We start from the raw sequence: 22,083 nt of genomic DNA on the forward strand, positions 1-22,083 counted from the left end.
CAGCAACCACACCACAAACATATTTACATAAATACATTCCTGATCGAAAAACAGATTTCAGATATTTGCCAATTATGTTTGACAGGCCCCTTTCTTGTCGCTTGGCAATCAGATCGGCTTGAAAGGTGATAGATGGTACACATATGAATGCTTTTTCTCCATACTATTACTAGGTTCCAAGTCTTTTTTTATTACATAATCAATTAGGAAAAATACATTCATACAGTCAAATGCATTCATACAGTTGCACTCTCTGAACTTAATTGGAATTGGCAAAGGTGGAAATAAAGGGCAACATTAGACTGAGATTGGCATGAGTGCTATACTCATTGGTCTGGTTCAGTACCCTTTGTCTATCCAACTAGAATATGTAAGCAGTGCCTCGTGTGAACACCAACAAACAGGAACCACGCTCTCATCACATCAGGCGGACAAGCACCCTCCAAAATGAATGAATCCTTAATCATAGATACTGTATTTCCCAAAACATGGAGTGTTAACATGAGGTGCTACTCATGGCATGAATCTGCTCAATATTTAGTATTATCTCATCACTGTTTAAATATACTTCTTTAAACTACAACAATATTGAGGAGAAATTAGATTTGCTGATAACACCTTTTGCTGATAACAAGTTTCAGGTTGAATCCACCTCATGTGAAGCAGATCTGATTGACTGAGATGATCAGCAAGGGAACAGCAGCTGAAATGTCACCAGCTAATTAGACACACAGGGACGCGCTCATGGTGAAACGCTGTCTCTGCTCAAACACATCAGTAAACAAACTGCTGACTCGTCAGTCCCTAGGAAAAGAGTGACCCTTCCCCCCATCCTTACCCTGCACCTTCACATGACTGAGCTTACTTTGTATAGCTTAACAAAGGACACTTCCATTTCTCTCTCTCTCTCTCTCTCTCTCTCTCACACACACACATTTTAATCATTTATTTATGTCCACATAGAAACAAGTATACAGGGACACAAATACTGAAGGCACAGATGGGATGCATTCACAAACAGACATGGACACATACACACACACACACACACACACACACACACACACACACACACACACACACACACACACACACACACACACACACACATCTCAGCCATGAGGAGATACAGGACTACCAGGGCTACTCAAACGCCATTTGCCAGCATTGGATGGGCTTGTCAAACTGATATTCCAGAGGTGAACAGGGTCCTCCATCTCCCTCCAGTCGACCCCTTTATATCCCTCTCATCCTATCCTCTCATCGTAACCCCTCATCCCTGGACAGACAGAGGGGATGTGCTGCAGATGTCTGGACACCCAAGGGGGTTGAAGCTGGATGTATCTGGCAGATGTACCTGTCCTCTATGGTCCCCCTACCTCCCCCGGTGAGTTCTCACTGACCCGTGTATCACCCCCCCCCCCCACACACACACACACATACTGCAACACAAAACCGGTACACATGCAGACACACACACTCTTCTGACCCATGTCTCCAATAACAGCCCCTGTCCACCCTGTTTGGCAGACATCCCCAGTTTTATGGATGACTTCAGGGAAGCTGTGTACCTGAATAAATGGAAGAACTCTTTCCTCCTAACCTTAACTGTTCACAGAGACCAGGAACCAGGAACCAGGGCCACTCTCCATGAATGAAAAGACAAACAAGATAGTTTGTTAAACAGGACACAAGACAAATCCATCTCTGTTAGCCTAGGATCTGAAGCCTGCTATGAGAGTTTCTGTATTCATCGCAGTATTATCCATTTGTTGACTGACACTTGAAGGTAACCAAACCAGAATATCGATCTGTGTATTTTTTTTACCGGGGTTCAGATTTATATTTTGATTTCCCAGAGTAAACCCAGAGACATTGGAGAGGGATGTAAACCAAGCCATGTCTGTTGGATCCATTTGTCATATATATCCTCTGCTCAATAACTCAATAAACTGTGTGAGACAGCGGCTGCTGAGGGAGGAACTTCAAGGAGAGAGTGTGACTCAGTTAATGTATTTCTGTCAGCTGGATGGAGGGATGGAGAGATGGAGGAGGAGGGTTATACTGTATATGGCTCCATCTCACCCCCTTCTCTCTCCCTCCTTCGTCCCAGGATCCAGATAGTGTTGACTAATTAAGAGTTTCAAACAAAGCTACTCTGGAGAAGAAAAATTCTGCATGGTCATGGGAGAGACCAAGAATACATTTTAAAAAGTCAAAACAAAAACACAATCAGTAAAAACAACAATAACATAGTTATTGGCATCTCCAACCACAAAGAGCTACAGGATGTGCACACTGTTGTTTTAAGCTTGGCACTGAAGCATACTCAGTAATAAATAACGTTACAATATTTTTTTTATTGAAGAAATATAAGTAGGCTAGTAACTGTATTAATTAAAAGCATATTGCATGCATGCACAGTTCAAATATAATTTTTTCCATGTTTGTGGGTAATTTTTAGAGCCAAACTGTATTTCTTCTGCTTTTATAAATCTTGCCTTCACAGATCCCTCACACTGACTGTTGATGTGAGTAAACATGTTTTGCTGTTGTTGAAGGTTGCGCTTGAATTCTTTTACTTTTTGCAGCTGCTGTTCCATGAAATGCTTCCGAAGGTTATACATAAAACTGGCAATGACTCTTGACATACGACACACATTGGCTTTTGTTTGAATTCACAAAATAAATATTCTGTTTCCCATCTTTCTTGAAATTATCGATATTCATTGTCCACATTTTTTTGGGCCTTTGTTTATGTTAGCTATGTCAGCTATGTCAGCTATCCGTGGAAAGGCAGATAGCATTTACATCGTTTGTATTGTAGCCTAGGTATAGTAGCCTATTTGGCCTTTATTACAGTTTTTCTCTATCGCTTCCACACGTCTTCTGAAAGCATGGCTCATTTTCTTTTAACTCTAAACACAAATCCCAAAACTCACACACAAAACCCTAAACTCCACAAACCTCTGCAAACACTGCATTCAAAATAATGTTATGTCTTCTAAAAATGTTGACATCAAATGACACACACACACCACCCTATGACACTTCTAAGAACCAATTGAACCCTGATGTGCTCCATGAAAAACACTATGATAAGCGGAAAACACTACTATGATAAGATTATCAGTAGGCCTTTTGCATTTTCAGTGTACGTAGCCTGTTATAAACTGTTATTTTTTCATACTCAAATATAACACAAATATAAGAATATAATGTTTTTTTATTCTGAAATACAGTATACATCTCAGCAAACAGTTGGATTTGTAAAATGTTCTTCATATAGAACAAACAATAGAAAAAAGAAAAAAAGCCTTCTGCATTATACTGAAAGAAAATTAGGCTGCATCTTGCCTTTCGTTTCTGTCTCATCGACATCACAGGCAATCACCACGCATCCTCCATTGCTTGTAGATGGGGTATGCGCTCATGGGGCCTGTGTTCATATACCTTCCAACGCCTATCTGAAAAAAACGGAGAATATGGTGTGGCAGACGAAGAACGGAAACACCTGGGTGGTTGATGAACCAGTCGTGGCCCAGAGCAGCCCGGCGGAAAGGTATGTCTTGTCCCAGATGGCAACGTACCCTGGCTGCTCTGGGCTATCCATCTGCTCGGCTGGGTCAGGATATTGTGTTGTGTGTCCAGAAAAGCGATGAGATGGGCACTATTGTAGGGGCCAAGGGTTGAATTATGGTGACATTTTTGGTGATTTATAGCTGCGCACATGGTGATGTTCCCTCCTTGCTAGCCAGGAACCTCAACAATGTCATGCTAGCCAATGACGTTCCTTCCCCGTTGCCGTCCGAGGTTGAAACCCACTTCATCAACGTGGTCAACCAAAGTGGCCCCAATCTCATCAGAGGCAATTGCTCTCCTTGGTCGTAGTCTGGGTTGTCCTCTTGCTCTTGCTCATCCTCCTCCTCCTCCTCCTCTTCTGACTCTCTCACCTCTCGCTCTACCGTTCCCTGCAAAGTTGGCACCCATTGTTCTCAAACACAGGAGAGCGTACCTTTTATTGCTAAAGCTATGGTTGCTAATTCAAAAGCTATAGGCGTTTGCCCATATGAGGAGTGTGATTGTGTGATTGGTGGTTTGAGTTTAGCATTCTGAATGGTAGTGTTTTCCATGTGAACACAAGATATTTTATCAAAGAAGATTGTGCCAAATGTAGAGAATTGTGTTTAGTGTGTTGTTAACTGTGTGGTTTAGAACTGCAACATTTGTGAAAAGCAGGAAATGTGTTTATTAGGTACTGTATTTCTGCAGAATTGGTGTGAGATAAGTTTCAGGTTTTGGTCATTGTGTCTCAAGTTCCAATGTTAGTGTGAAAGCGATTGAGAAAAACTGTAATTCTTTGATAAAAGCATGAGAGTGCCTCCATCGTTCACCAGACAGAGTCACTTGTATGTTTTTTTTTTTTTAATGCTTGAACAAAGGAACAAAGGAACAAAGGTGTTTGTAGCCCTCCAGGAGCTGGTCTGTCAACTTAAACTTCAAGTGTTCCACTTCAAAACACATTTGTGGTTTGGCTATAATAGTAAACAAAAAGGGTTGCATTGCATTTTCTATTGCACCTGAGCTCCCCCCCCCCTCAGAGAGAGGGACTGTTAGACACCTATCGTTTTCAGTGTGATTATACAGAATGGCAGTTTGTCAGAGCTGTTTAGGGCATTACCCTGATTCTGATCTCTTTAATCTCTCATAGGAGAAAGGCTAACCTAATGATCAGAGCCAAATGCATCTCAGAGAATGCCATGAAGACTAATGCACTGACGATACTGCCAAACCTCTCGCTCACTCTCTCCTTTTTCTTCATCAATCCCATGAATATGTATGGCCCACAGCACCAAGAGTATACCAACGATAGCTGAAGAACCCTAATGCGCATTACGGTGATATTAGGGGAAGGTACTTAAATCACATTATTCACTAGGAAGTGTTACGTGTACTGTAGCTTACTTAGATGAATAGAGGTTGGGGTTGAGGAATGGAGCCTGTGCATTCACTCAAGCATATGGGCTTTTTTCTTAATAAACGTGCATCCCAATTGCTATTTGCTAAATGCCATTGAATTGTATGTGTGTGTGTGTGTGTGTGTGTGTGTGTGTGTGTGTGTGTGTGTGTGTGCGCGCGCGTGTGTGTGTGTGTGTGTGTGTGTGTGTGTGAGTGTGTATGTGTGTGTGTGTGAGAGAGCTAGGGCAATCACATCTCCAGAAAATGCCATTGACTTCTATTATATCCATGGCCATTACACCATGGGACGGATTAGTTGCTATGAAGATGAATGGTACCACAAAAGCCCAATAACTTATCGTTCTGCATGTAAAAATCCTATTGAATTATTTACCAGCTGACTCATTATTGCCATGTTAGAATATACGCCCATGCCTGCATTCCTTGGTAACAAATCTTGACTAAACGACACACACACACACACACACACACACACACACACACACACACAGGTTTACAGATGACATTAGCCATTATTCTATTTACACAGCTGTTAGGAGCCATACATTACCTCTGCTCTGACAGTGGGACATTAGTTATAGTCTCTCATCAAGCTATCAGACACTATCAGGCCTGCCTCTCCCTCCTCTCCCTCCTCTCCCTCCTGTGGTGGTGCTGGTGTATATGGTGGCAGGGGAGGGACTGCTGCAATAACACAGAGCTTATAGGTGTTCCACTGTACACACATACACACACACATACACACACACACACACGCACACACACACACACACACACACACACACACACACACACACACACGCACACACACACACACACACACACACCACACACACACACACACACACACACGCACACACACACACACACACACACACACACACACACACGCACACGCACACACGCATACAAATAATATAAATTGTAGAAATAACATGAGTATTGCCCTGAGGTAGCAGTAGATAGTAGAGGTAGTATTGGAATAAAGTGCCTTAAGCACATCCCACACACACAGTCCCTTTATTCCTACCTCTACCATCTACTGCTACCTCAGTGCAATATTCATGTTATTTCTACTATTATTATATTATATACATATATTATTATATTGTCTCTTGCCTTATTTCTCTTTTTAGAACTATTATATAAGAACTGAAGCCTTAAAAATGTTACTCTCTTATACTTGTATTATAATATATACAATAAATATATAGTTTATTGGCTGTGGCTGAAACGTAGGGACCCAACATGGGCTCCCAAATGACCACGTGGTGCCACCGTGCGACACACACCCAGGCCTGATCAGCCTGTGGTGGGCCAACCTCGGCAGAGGGTGTCTTGTGATAAATGGCCGAAACACCCAATGAGGTCGGGGACCACAACTGAAGATGTGTCGTACTGGTGGCACCACGTGATCATTGCCAAATTCCACTCCACCCAAGAGGACATCTCCAACTCCACTCAGTCAATTGTTGTGCAAATTATTTAGGGATTTTAACATCTAGTCCTATTAAGAATCCTATTAACAATAAACCTGATTCTGATTCTGATACACACACACACACACACACACACACACACACACACACACACACAAAAACAATGAGTAGTATGTATGTATGAGCACAAACTACAGTATGCCATGATAGCAGAGGAGAACTATCGAAGGCAGTGAGAGGGATTTAGTGGTCTTACCATGTGCCTTACAGTACAGATCAGGTTCACGGGGTGACCATGTGAACACCTCCCAGTGCAGGCTGACAGTGAAGGATGTGGAAGTAACGAGGTGGTGATGGAAAAACCACAGAACGGGGCAAACCTGTGAGTTTAGCCATTAATCTTCGCAGTAGGGAGATGACTGGTAGGTCCGGCCTGGTAACTGTAACAGGGATCCATGGACCCATGCCATCAGGACCGTGTACTGTGTTCTATGTTATATATATATATATATATATATATATATATATATATATATATATATATATATATATATAATTATTTTAAAAATATTGTTTAGGGCATTTCTGTTTTATTGGTATAGAGACAGTAGACATTGACAGGAAGGATGGGTGAGAGAGGGCTGACATGCATGTTGATGGTCGGAATCGAACCAGGAACCATGTGATAATACGGCATGTAGTGTGCTACGCTACTAAGCGCCCCCCGTGCTCTGTGTTTTAAACCTTTGCAATGTTTTTGGGCAAACGAACTAGCAATATCAGCCATTTATAAACAGTAATTGCACATAATGGTGAGATCAACACTCTACCAGAGGCTTTTCATTAGAACCAGAGAACTACAAAGCCCAGAAGTCACACATTCTGTACAGTCATTCTGATGGGCAACATCTATCAACCATGAAAACATAAGAATCTAAAACATAAACAGGACACTGTCACATCTCGGCCCACACAAAGGCTGATTGATGGTACAAAGGAGTAGCATCTTCACTCGGGCATTTCCAGGGAGGATATGAGAGCTGAGGGAGGAGAATATGGGGGATTAAATGAAGCTGCAGGGCTAGTGTCCCCAGGGACACAGCGGGTGTCTCCAGGTTGACTGTATGAGACAGAGGATGCTTTATTTATACGTTAGACATGTCTCATTAACCAGGTATGCCTCCTCTACCTCTGCCACTTTGTGTCTGACTCCTGACAAGTGTGTGTGTGTGTGTGTGTGTGTGTGTGTGTGTGTGTGTGTGTGTGCGTGTGTGTGTGTGTGTGTGTGTGTATGTTTGCGTGTGTGTGTGTGTGTGTGTATGTGTGCGTGTGCATGCGTGCTTGCATGCATATGTGTGTGCGCCCACGCACTTGTAAGTGAGATGTTTGGGCCTTTCCCCACTCACTTGCTCTCACTGTTGTATTCTGCAGTGTCATCCTCTGTTTTTGCTTTCCTTTCATTACATGTGTGAATGACCATTACTAGAGGTACTGTGGATGATTCATTCAGTGTGCAGCATCTCTAATCATGGTGCCTTGGCATTTTATTCTGTGTGTTACTGCTGTTTTGTCAAATTGGATTAATTTCCCCCCTCAGTGTTCACCACTAATTATAAACACCAGAACAGATGGGACGTAATGCTTTTCTAGAAAATTCCCAGTCGCTGCCAAGAAACTATGGGCACTTTTATTCCATGGTAGTTTTTTGCTGTGGACATGAGTGGAAGGGGAGTACTTTACCGAACAAAGAACACAATACACACACACACACACACACACACATGCACACATGCACGCACGCACACAACAAACACAGAGGAATGTCTAATGACTGAAATGTTTGTTTAAAGCAAAACATTTTGGAACTATCGATAACTCCATTGTGTACACACACACACACACACACACACACACACACACACACACACACACACACACACACATGCACGCACGCACACAACAAACACAGAGGAATGTCTAATGACTGAAATGTTTGTTTAAAGCAAAACATTTTGGAACTATCGATAACTCCATTGTGTACACACACACACACACACACACACACACACACACACACGCTGCTGCAATGACAACACATTAATGATGTCATCTCTTTAAAGAGTAGGAGATTGTTGGCTTTTGATTTGTAAAAATACAATCACAGGTCTATCACATGATGGGTAAGACGGAACAGTCAATGTTAGACTTTTCCCAAACACGACAGCTCATTTACTCTCTAAAAAGCTATTAAAACAATTGATAAACTAAATCAACACCTTGTTTCAAGGACAATAAACATGCTTTAGGTTATCTTAGTCACACAAGGAGGAGAAAATGAGACATCTTCCTTTGAAAACGAAGTAAAGATGTGATTGTCTAACTGATAAGCTGCATAATTCAAACAACAGCCAGCCCTTGCTTTGCTTGCAGGCCTGACTATCTTCACTTAAGCTGGTGTAACATATTTCTATTATCCTTTTATGTATTGATAATACTTACGGTAGTATATTTTGCTTAACATAATTGACAGTAGTAGTGATGCAGTATGTGATTGGACAGATGGCAGGTCCTCAGCTCTACAAAGGCAACTATTGGCCAGTGGCCTTCTTTGGACATTGGTCATAAAGCCACCATATGCTGCAATATGGAGCACAGATTGAGACAGAGGGTGAGTGTGCATGTGGTAGCATGAGTCAAAGATGAATTGTTCGAACGTTCCCTCCAGTGAGTTGGTGGCATATGTTGATATCATACAGTATTTCACTTTCTTCAATTATGTAAAAAAAGCCCAGTTTTAGAGCTCAACAACCGGTCCCAATTGTCTTGAATATAAATAGAGAAATTATGCATATACAAACATACTGTACCACAGGAGTTGGACAGAAAGGACAAGATACAGTATCTGCTATTTAATTGGGTTTTGAATGACGGTGACCATTTTGACATGTGTTTGATGAGACTTGTCTCAAACACCCAGATACAGCCTTTGATAATCAAACATTGGACTTTAATAATACAGAAGCACTTGTTTATAATATATAAAACTTCCACCCTTCTTCATTCTGTTCGCCTTGAATAGTATGTCTTCTTGTCAACCTCTTTATCCGTGATATGAAATCTGAAAATGCATTGGTGATAGCAACAGGGATGAGACCCAGCCAGTCTGTTGACCTGCCAGTGATTGTGAAGAGGATGAGGAGAGGATCATTCCTGTTGGGTCCCCTGCCATATAACCTCAGAAATAACCACTTTCACACCACTATGGCCGGACTCCCAATGGGAACCTGTGTATTCACTGTCTGTCCACATACTTGGCAGGAAATGACACCAAAAGAGAGTCATCTTCCTAGAGCTGCAAATAGTCCCTCTTCTCACAAGGAAATGAACTCTTCTGCATCTTGACAGGTGAGTGGGAGAGGAAAATAGGGTGGATGAGGAGAGAGAAAGAGGTAAGAGCCTATACAAGGTGTCAGGTTGGTTGAATTGCTTACTTACCTCTGTAGTGACAGGAGAAAAGTGAGTGTGTGTGTGTGTGTGTGTGTGTATGTATGTGTGTGTGTGTGTGTGTGTGTGTGTGTGGGCACGTGCGCGTGTGCATGCACGTGCACGTGCACGTGGGTGAGCCTGCATTGCACGTGTGTGCGTATGTGCAATGTTGTTCAGAAGGAGTGCTAGAAGGGGCCCTTGAGTGACGAGCGCAGGCAAAGAGCTGAAGTGACATTTCAGTTTTCAGGTTTGACTGAACAAAGCGCCCGGCTGGGCAAAGATGGATGTCTGTCCGTGACGGGACAAGTCTGCCAATCCTTTACTGAAGAGAGAAGAGGGATGTCTGACTACCGTCCTTCCAAAATAGGACATTTCATTACTAAAAGTCCTCCGTTTCATCAAAGGGAAACAGAGTACGTCATTTAAGGAGCACGTTCACCGTGTTATAAAGCATCACTATCGAAGAAAAAAAACATAGCATATCATATTAGGCTATGTTATCCATTTCTAATGACCAAAAATATCAATGGCTGAGTTTTAGATTAGATTAGATTCAACTTTATTGTCATTGACAGAGTACAAGTACAAAGACAATGAAACGCAGACATCTGAATGAATGAATGAATGGTCTTTATTGTCATTGATATAGTACAGGTACCAAACAACGAAATTTGGGAGGGGTGGCTCCCCTGGTGCTAGGAAAGAAAAACTAAAAAACAAGAAGGGAAAAGAGCTGGTTTACATAAATAAAGGCTATGTACACTATCCACTATACTATACTATACAAATAAAACACTGTGCTGTACTCTATGCTATGCTATACCTATTCTAACATTTCCTATCTCTGAACCTTATGTACCCGAGGGTTGTCATATTGCACATAGTGTTATTGCACTATCTGCATCTAACCAGAGCAGTGCAATAGTGTATAGTGCAAAAGCCATACATGTATGGATACTATGGACAATGATATTCCCTAAGTCTACTCCCTATTTGTTGTGAATTGTATGCCTGAGATTTACGTTTAAGTCGTCTGTGTCTGATTGCTTTCTGTGTTCCTTGTCTTTGTCTTTATCTGTTCCTTTACCCGGGCTGCGCCCCGGGCCGATGTAAAAGTTGGATGGGGGGCGCATTATAAATAAAATTAACATTAACATTAACATTAACAATGCATGGTGGGATAGTATACGGTATTACAGTGAGTATAAGTGAATGAATATAAAGTCAGTATATGTGCAATGAATATGAATATAAAAAGTAAATATATGAGCATGAATATTATATGTACAGTGTGATATGTACAGACAAGGGCGAAGATATGTACAGTACAGTATGGGCAATGGATATCAATACAATACAGTGTGCAAAACAGCAGTGGAGCAAAAGCTATGTTGAAGTCCTGTGTGTTATAGGGGTGTGTGTGCAATGTTCCTCCTGTTGGGGGATAGAGGGGGCTGGGTGGGGGGGGATAGAGGTATAGGGCTAGGGGGCAAGGCTACCACCGGGATTTTGAGTTCAGCAGATTGAGAGCTGCAGGGAAGAAGCTGTTCGCAAGCCTGCTGGTGCGGGAGCCTAGACTCTCCAGGCTCCTGTAAGGTAGGAGGGAAAACAGCCCGTGACTGGGGTGAGAGGATGCCTCACGCCCTCCGCAGACACCGCTCTTCCTGGAGGCCCTCGAGTTGGTGATGTCGCTGATGTACTGGGCAGTTTTCACCACCCATTGCAGGGCCATTCGGTCAGAGACAGAGCAGCTGCCATACCACACTGTTATACAGTTAGTCAGAATGCTCTTGATGGTGCACCGATAGAAATTGACCAGAATCCTGGAGACAGCTGGGCTTTTTTTCTCCTCAGGAAGTATAGACGCGGCTGTTCCTTTTTGACCAGGGTGGAGGAGTTAGGGCCCAAGAGAGATCCTCAGAGTATTGAGTTGATTGACATCCTTTCTGAGTTCCCTCCAGTGGTTGTAAACATGCACATGCTCTACTGATCTCCACCTGAGAGAGGGCACTATGGGGACACACTTGTTGATCACACACTCTAGCATCCAATTAAGAAACAGCTGGAGTTTACCACAGCCACTGAAGATGAGAGGCATCCTCCTGAGAGTAATATCCTCACAAAACCATCGTGCTGTCCCACCAGCACAACAGTGTTGAATCGCCAACAAATCAGAATCAGAATCAGAATCAGAATTGCTTTTATTACATCTTACTGTAAGTACACAAGAGTCAAATTCTTTGGCTTTTGTTCCTCAACATTGACATTGCAGCATTCAGATACAAAACATAATAATAAGTAACGTGAGTAGGTAAAAAAAGTAACCCTACATTGATAATGTAATAAAGTGGTGGGTTTTACAGTGGCCTCAATAGTACCACACTGAGTACAATTATATGAAATGCAATATAATACTAAGCAGTACGGTAGTAAATTAGTTCAATGGCATACAAATATTCCAGTCGTGTGCAGTATTTATTATACTGTAATATGTAATATGTAATTTCCTCAGTGAGCGTGGGTTTGGCTGAGGGCCTTGCACCCTTCCAGTGCATTTCCCTAGGAGCCTGCTTGCACTGGGAAGTTGGTGAGGCAAATTGGTGAGGGAGGGTGGCAGCTCCATGCAGGTCAATACATTGATGATCTTCTCAAAGCATTTGCTCACTATGCATGTTACCTTACTCTTTTTCTGTACTGGGATGATGGCAGATGACTTGAAGCAGGAGGGCACTATGCCCATGGAGAGGGAGAGGTTAAATATGGTGGTGAAGACACCAGTCAGCTGCTCCGCGCACGCTTTAAGCACCCGGCCTGGAATTCCATCCGGCCCGGCTGCCTTGCGGATGTTGATGCGCTTGAAAACCTCACGCACGTCTTCCTCGGTGATGGTCGGAGCGCCTGTTGTGCTGTCTGTGGTGTGGGCTCTCTCTAGGAGGTTAGTGTGGCTCAGTTCAAAGCGGGCATAGAAGCTGTTCAACTTGTCTGATAGAGAGTCAGAGGTGATGATTGTACCGCTGGGGCTCTCTTTGAAGTCCAAGATCGTGTGTAGACACTTCCACATGCCGCATGGGTGCATTGCTGCTTAGCTGTGACTCTATTTTTTAGTCGTAATCCCTTTTGGCCACCTTCTGATATCCCTTAGGCTGTTTCTGATACTGTGTACACTACAGTATATAAGACAAAGAGTTAAATTCAATCAGATTGCAGTACTAAGCTGTAGCTTCAACATACATACGTACGTTACTTCAATACTATTTAATAATGTGGTAAAAAAATACATTTTAACCAGAGTAATTACAATATACTACATACAATAGTGTACATATCACTACTCAACATATCTTTTACAAGGGGAGCCCAGGCCAAAAGTCAGATGACTCAGATCCATCATGTGCTATCATTATATGATAACAGTTAATGATACACACAATAGTGATATCATTAAACTATCCCTAACTGAAACATCAGAACACTGAGTACAGTAGCTTAGAGACCATAGATGAACCAGCACAGGGACTGGACCACACAGCAGGGCCTAGCAGCTGGCTCAGCACTATGCGCTAGTGATTTAATCACCACATCCACATTCATGATAAGTGCCTCTCTCATGGGTATAAGCTAGGTACTTACCTTACATCTGCACAGCAAGCTGAGCTCAACTCTGAGGTCTCGTCAACACTGCCTATCCAAATCGATGGGGATGGGAAGCCTACAGCTGCGTCAGGAGTCGGAAGAGGTTGTCCCAAGATGCTGGTCTAAGGTCAGTTTATTGTTTCAGTCAATAATGGTTATGGTTAGGATTTTGGAGAGAGTATGATGATCCTAGTTCAGTACTGTAGCTACTGTAAGTGTGATATCCACCCTGAAACAGTAACTTGTGCTTCTTCATGGGCAATAGCCTCACCTTTACCTATACCATTCCGTTCTCCCGTGTACATAGAAAACAGGTGTATGCTTAATAAAGTTGTCCGGTGACTTTATCGCTTTAGGGAATCTCTCCTGGATGTCATTCCACGAGCCGGCATGAGATCGGAATCATTTGAGGTCAGGCCAGTGGGAGTTTGGAACGCCAAGAGGTCCAAAAGCGCAGACAGATCTCTGATCCGAGATAACGTCTCTCCAAGACAGCACTCCAACGTCCCTCCATTTCTCAATCTCTCAGTTTTTTCCTCCCTCTCTCCCCCTTTCCCCAAACCTTTTAGCAAGCCTACATTTCTCCTCTTCAATAACGATATCTGACAAGATATTAAAACAGGATAGAAAGAAAGAATGAGTACATTAAGAGAGGGATGAAGGAGGTGGCCGCCCAGGGCCGAACAGTGTGCGTGTGAGTGAGTGAGTGTGTGTGTGTGTGTGTGTGTGTGTGTGTGTGTGCCTGTGTGTGCGCATGTGTACGTGCATGTGTGCATGTGTGTGTGTGTGCAGCGTGCATGTGTGCCAGTCTAAAAGTGTCTCTCTTTAATCCCCAGTTTATCTGCTGGTCGCTGAGGTGGGAACAGCACCAAGACGTCAGTCATCCAGCCGACCAACCAAAACCTCTTTATTTCTCATGTCACTGGAACCTATTTGGAGGGGTGGAGGTTTATACAGAGGTTCTTATCTCTGCAGTCCAGTCAGGGATCACATAGCTGAACTCATGTATCTTTTCCACCCTTTAGGAATAGAGGGGAGAGGAAAGTGCCTCCAAGGCTCAATCCCTCATGAATAACTTTCATGAATCTTCAGCATATTTCTGATAACACTTATTGCACTCCAAAACAAAATGAATAAAAAAGATTTAAAAAAAAAAAGAAAGTAAACTACAGATGTTCTGTTCAAATGGAATAAAACTGCTTATATGGAAGTGGCCTGCCAAAAGATAGATAAACTCCCTGTTGCACTCCCTATCGGATATCCCATATTGCATGCATTATTTTCCTCCGTGGAATTTTGACTGATTTGTATGACCCTTGTTTGCTTTGAATATCTGCTGTTGCAGATGGGACTTCAGGATATAAAATGTCCTATTTACAGACTACCCATTCCTCAAATGTGCGTAGGTGAGTGTACTCATGCGAGTCAAGGGCGGTTTAAGTTATTATTTTATTTTTTTACAAACGAACATACATACATCAACAGCAAAAGCACTTGAAGGCTAGCCACAAGTGTCCTAAATGTATTGACTGCCGCACCTGCACAGGAAATTCACCTTTCCTTCATATTCTTTAACACAGAGAGACAATTACATAAACAAACACTCAGACAACCTGCTGGAAACCTGACCCATTTGAAACACGGGGGGGAGGTAGAGAGGGTGGGAGGCAGAGAGGGAGAGAGGCGGGGGGGGGGGGGGACAGCATGTTTCCATTTTAGCCGAGAAGTTTTAGTGGGGTTGCCACAAGCATGCATCAGTCCAGTTAAAAGGCGAGGCCTGCAGTCATTACTGTCAGGCCTAATGTAGAGCGATGAGGAGAGGGCCTAGAGAGGTAGGCCCACGCTAATGAATGAACACACTGCTAAGCTAAACAATTACACGGGCATGTAAATGTAAGGATAACACACCAATCGCAGCAGACAACCACTACTTTCAGAGAGTAGAGATTAAGTTACTGTAGAAAGGGAAGTTGGTCCAAAAAGCACAGGAGCTGAACCCCCCCCCCCCCCACACACACACACACACACACATATTCAGGCAAAGAACGAGAGTAGACATTTCTTTCTGTTTTTGCCTGGTTTCCTTAATTTTGCCTCTTGGAGTCTGGTTCCTGCAGCGAGAGAGAGAGAGAGAGAGAGAGAGAGAGAGAGAGAGAGAGAGAGAGAGAGAGAGAGAGAGAGAGAGAGAGAGAGAGAGAGAGAGAGAGAGAGAGAGAGAGAGAGAGAGAGAGAGAGAGAGAGAGAGAGAGAGAGTGGGAGAGAAAGGGAACATTTTAAGGAAATGGTTTCTAACTCTTAAAAAAATGTAGGTTCCCTCAGTTATCCTCTGGTGGAGTATAGGAAAGAATGACAGGCTGGAATCAATGGTTCCTCTCAGTCCTCGACCCAGTTACATTGTTTTTCCTACTAATAAATAAAGAATGCAGCACACTAGCTCTATAAAGTGGATCCTCTAGCTCACCTTGCTCACTTCCAAGAATAATTTATTAAGTCATTTCACGGCGGAAGGTACATCTTCATTCTGTCCAGGCATCTTCCCAGAAAACAAGTATTTTAGTTGGACAGGAAATTGTACCTTAATTTACTATCTTTGACATGTGGAAACAATTATATGTGTTATTTCTCTCTATAAACACATAGAGGTAGACCAACTCATCTAAAAAGACAGACGAACCACAGACTTTTGATTGACGGTGTTCCTACCTGGAAAACAACAGAATAAGAGTCTAATAAAAAATGCGCCAGTGCCGTGCTATGCAGTGTTTATGTCTGAACTCCTTTTCATTTAACCTGCAGTGCTATACAGTCATCCGATACCGTATAAAGACCATCTCTGGTTTTATTCCTTCATTAGCATTGGCTGGCTACGGCCTCCTCTCTGTCTCGTTAAACAAACTGGCAGACTGCGTGACTTCTTTGTGCTGGTATGTTGCCTTGTTTTCTTTTACTGAGAATTGCTCTGGATTGGAGGTGCATTTTCCACATTTAGTTGACTGGACCAAGTCCAACCTACCTTAAAGTCAGATATGATCATCCTGCTAAAATTACGAGCTCCTGTAAATGATTGTAACAATCTTTTTAAAAATCTATAAAAAGCTGTGAATGGTTATCAAATAACATATGCAAGGATACAAAATGTATATTAATACATAAGTAATATCACAATATATGCATAATACCGTATGCAATGTACTGTATGATACATCTTTAAAATGATAAACATGACAGAACAGGAACAATGAGATAACCATATCATAATAACCATGAGTGGCACGTTAGAAATGACCAGAGGAGGTGTGATATGAAAGGGAAACTGGAGAACATTCCAGCTCTCGCCACACTCCATAAGGATAACCCCCAAGTGCTATCCTCCCTCTACATACTACTTAATCTGATCACAGACCATATGTACCTCTATCATGTTGCACAGCTAGTCAACACACACACACACACACACACACACACACACACACACACTGATGTTAAGTTTCCCCAGGGACAATTAATGTAGTGTTTCTTTGTGTCTTTATCAGACAGCAGACAGTTATGAGTGACAGTCAGACACTAGTTTGGGGTAACCTAGGGTCCATATATATCTTTGACGGAAGACATTTTGGTCTCTCCTCCCAAACTTCATTTGGCCTTGCTCCAGAGTTCTCCGCATCTATGCAGAGTTTCAGAGTACATTATGTTTCACCCTGCATTACTAAAAACTAAAAAGAACAGATCTAAAATATTTTAGGAATGCAGACAGTGGCACTGTAAAAAAATAACAATATTGATTACCATTGCTATTGTTGACCTAGACACACACACACACACACACACACACACACACACACACACACACACACACACGCACACACACACACACACACACACACACACACACACACACACACACACACACACACACACATACACACTGATTATCCACAACTTATAATTGACTTCAACCCTCTGTCAATCCAAAAATACAGTACATATACGCCAGAACATATATTTATAATATACATCCAAGTTCACCACTCAAGGTTGCCATGCATAACGGATTTGAGACCAGAAATACTTCTGTTCAAACAAACACAACATCCCCAAATACCCTAATCAGTAACCAGTAGAACATATGCTGCATGGAGTACATTGAACTTATTTAGTTAGCTTGCCCTCGGGCACGACTATGGTGAGGGACCGTGGACCACCAACACTGACATCGGCTCTCTTGGCAGGCTCAGCCTTCCACCAATCAAGACTGTTTACCGCCGCCTGCCTCGTGATGTCATCTCTGCTCTCCATGCCAAACTAATAAGCGCCTTAGAGCCCGGAATGCTGGTGTGTGTGTGTGTGTGTGTGTGTGTGTGTGTGTGTGTGTGTGTGTGTGTGTGTGTGTGTGCGTGCGTGCGTGCGTGCGTGTGTGTGTGTGTGCGTCTGCGTCTGCGTCTGCGTCTGTGTTCGAGTGAGTTTGTATGCACGCTGGTGTGAGTGAATTCCACATGTCAAAGGAAACCCGACGTTCCCGGCGTTCCTAATGAGTCCTGAGTCGGAAAACGGGATAATAAAGAGTGCGGTCTGCGCAGCGAAAGGTCAGACCCATAAACGACTCTGATGGGTTTCATTTTTCCCTTTATTCTTTTACGTTTTTTTTTTCTTCCTTTAAACTCAGCAGTCACTTATCAAAGCTTAAAAAATAATCAGGTTGTTGGAGGAATGCGGGGAGGCGTGGAGTATCTGGTGTCTATATAACGTCTGAAGGAACGCAGGAAAGGCAGGCAGACAGAGATAAAGCAAAAACAAAGAGGGATTGTCACTAATCTTCTATACAGCATTTCTCATCGGTTTCATGATAACATTTCAGCTATGCTATCTTTGTTTCAGTTTTCATGAGATAAGAATTCATTAAAACTAACATGTCAATTCCTGTAATAGCAGAAAGTAAAGAGTAGTCCATGTACAAAGTTTGTCAGAAACTAAACATGGTGGAGCGAATGGTAGAGTTGTCGAGTAGCTTGCCCAAAGCCAGTATTGAACTCACAACCTTCCGCTTACCAAACGGCAGTGATAGCTACAACACTAGGGCATGTCTACACAACGTTGATATGCGATTTCGGAGCCGATCTGATCTCTAGCTGCACAAAAAAAAGAATCTCTGGCCACATGGAATCGCGTATTCAACAGTGGTGTGCCGTCAGGGCCAGCAAGGCCTTCTCTGCTGGCCTAAACATCATCAGAATATACATTTTATTTTAATATATATTTTCCACAAATATGTATTAATGATTCCCCATAGTCTATTCTCTTCATTTCATAGCTTTCCTCTTGGTTGCGCTGCTTCCAGTCTCCGATTGAGATTTGGAGGGCTGGCCTTTATGTTAGAGCTTTTATCCAATCAAAATGTGTTGCTAGGGGGCTCAAAAATCTGCCCGCCTTCACATTAAACGCTGCTGCGGATTCGAGCTGTAACTTAACATTGGAACGAGAAAACCTGTGGCGTTCCTAGTAAACCTACGTAGATGCGAGCAAAAGCAACAACGGCGCCTTCTGTAAGGCTCAATGATGTCAGCACCCAGCACGTCTTTTGATTGGATACGCACTATTGCTACGCACTATTGCTACGCACTATTGATATTCACTATTGAGATGCGGAACTATGCCGGTAGATGTGAAACTATTGAAAGTGCCAGGGAAACGGAGCGCCACAACGAAAGCTTTCGTTGACTGATCGATAATACTGATCGATTGTGTCCTGTTTTTGGGTAAACAATAACTTTCATTTAGGGGACACAATGAAAGCGCCAAGTCCACAAACAGAGGAAACTACGTTGAGCTTCTTTCTTTTCTGGCTGAAAACAACCCAGATTTACATTACCACCTGTCCACAAACAAAGTGTTTACTGGGACGTCAGGCAAAATACAAAACGACCTGATTTTTGCTATTGCTGAAGTGATGGAAGAAGAGATCAAAATGGAGATTAAAAAGGCACCCTTTGTCGCTATTATGGTGGACGAGACGACAGACGTGGGTAATGTAGCGATCTTAAAGATGTTAGTTTAACACTCTTCATTGTAAATGCGGATTTATTGATTAAAAATGCTTCGGAAATATTAATATAACTCTGTTGTACTTGTCTGACTATGTTAAGGTGATGCAACGCCCGGTTATACTGTGTTTCTGTCTAGTTTCTAGAGCCATGGCGTCATAACGATGGTATTAAGAGGTAGAATAATTCAGGTAGGAAATAGGAATGTGTCGGACATCACTGAAGGCCTAGGTGTGAAATGCACCGCCCGCCACTGGTATTCAAGTACACTGGGCATGTGCGTGCAGCAGTGACATGCGGTGAGGTCGATGGTTGGGGAGGCACTGGCTATTTACAAACAGCAATTTAACCATAGCCTTTATATTTACTTTACGTTAATCACCAAGACCCCTTAGATCAAGTTTATAGTCGTCTGCAATTTTCAGAAGCTGATCGTTAGTGCAATTCATGTTTTATGCAATTCCACTATTCATACTCATTCAACACAAATGAAAATATATATTGCTCTTGGTCTTACCTTTACTTGTAAATTAAGTAAATATCGAAAAGTCCATTTGAAACAAGTGTGATATTCTGTCCCTTCGTTTGAAGTAGGTCCTTTAAGCAAATTGGTCTTCCATTGTTTTATCACTCGCTGTTTTGATTGAAAGTCCAATTTTGAGACATTTAAGGTAACATATTTCTTGAAACTCTGTAAAAGTAGGTTGGTTATGCTGAAAGTAGGTTGCTTATGTTCTGATTCTCCACCGTCGGTCAACAAGGTTAATCAAGTGTAGGCTATTTATTGTGCTCTCAGATACCAAACAATTTATTTTAAAAATGTGGTTTTCAGCTGTATTTATTTTGTATTTTGTATTTTGTATTTTGTATTTTATTTATATTAGTGACTGATCACATTACGCTACTTGCACCAGTACACACGTATCGAATATCAAATAAAAACATTTGATCATGACAAAAAAAAAAGAAGCTAAAATAGCCATATCTTCGTTATGGTATGATGCACTTCGTATTGGCCAATGCGTTCTCAAGTCGTGTACAAGTGTGGACATTGAGATTGATATGATATTGATATGTACATTTAAATTTGGATTTTGTAGATGCTTTTATCCAGTGACTCTGCGTCATAGTTTTCAACACACGCTCCCGTATCACTGACCACACGATACCAAATATATAGATAGACAGATACGGAAACTCACAGTTTTCCATGTCAGCTCTTGAAATCTGCGGAGTCATGTGGCCGTTAGGTGCAAACGATATCAAATCATCACGGATTCAGCCAAATCCGTGCCGTGTAGCCTATGACTAAGAGAGTTACATCCGTTGTCGGAGCTGCTAACAGGCCGTACACAGGGTCGTTACAATGGTTTGGCTGCCTGTGTTTCTCAACCCTCTCCCTGGGGCTCCCCAGCCACACCACATTTGATCTGTTCCACCACCAGCACACCTGATTCAACTAATCAAGTACAAAGCAATTATGGTTTGTACTTGATTAGTTGAATCAGGTGTGCTGGTGGTGGAACAGATCAAATATGTGCAGCGGCTGGGGCGCCCCCGAGGAGAGGGTTGAGAAACATTGGGTTAGATAACCCTGAAGGTTATATAAAGGTCAGAGGTGGAATTTGAGGGAACCAATTGCCAGAAAATTAGGATGGTTCTATCATTGTCTGTTATTTAGAGTTCATGCCTAGGAGATTGTGCTAGCCACACTTATTGAGGTAACAGTATGTGGAGAATTACAATATGTACAGTACATGCTATGTGCACTTACATGCTATTGTAAACCACAGCAAACAAACAGTACATCAGAATCAGAATCAGAATCAGAATTTATGACATTTTACTGTACAAGTAAACATTTTGGGCTTTGGTTCCTCAACATCGACATTGCAGCATTCAGATACAGGGAAAAAACACAACAATAACACAGTAAGTAAGCAAACATACTATTCATCACAGAGAATCTGGGTGGAAGAGTTGGAGAAAGAGGGAAAGAAATCAATAAATAAAAGTAGTCCAAATATAAATCATGAGGGAGGGATATATCTGGGTGAGAAGGAGAAGAGATAGCACGGGTGGCTCATCCATCTCTGTTTGGAGAAGGACACCAATTTGATACTCAGGATATGTTTAATATTCAGGGCAGAGTAGGAAACAGAGAGGAACGTCAGGGCTCAGGTTTTATGATTCGGGCTGTGAAGGAAAAGTGTAGGCAGTGGTGTGTGTGTGAGTGTGTGTGTGTGTGTGTGTGTGTGTGTGTGTGTGTACGTGCGCGCATGCGTGTGCTTGTATGTCTGTGTATGTGTGTCCCTTTGTGTTTCTTCTTACACAACAAGATAATCACATACAACAGTACAGGTAACTCTAAGGGTGTGGGCCTTGTACTGACACCGTGTAGAAGCAGGCCACAGGCTGTTACAGAGGATCACAAAAAACCCACAAACCAGTGAGTCAGCAGTGAAGTAGTTGGTCGAACCAAGAGGGTCAGCATTTCTGTCACGTTT

The sequence above is a fragment of the Nansenia antarctica genome (assembly GCF_963989245.1).
Source record: "Nansenia antarctica genome assembly, chromosome: 5".
In the NCBI taxonomy this organism is placed as follows: domain Eukaryota; kingdom Metazoa; phylum Chordata; class Actinopteri; order Argentiniformes; family Microstomatidae; genus Nansenia; species Nansenia antarctica.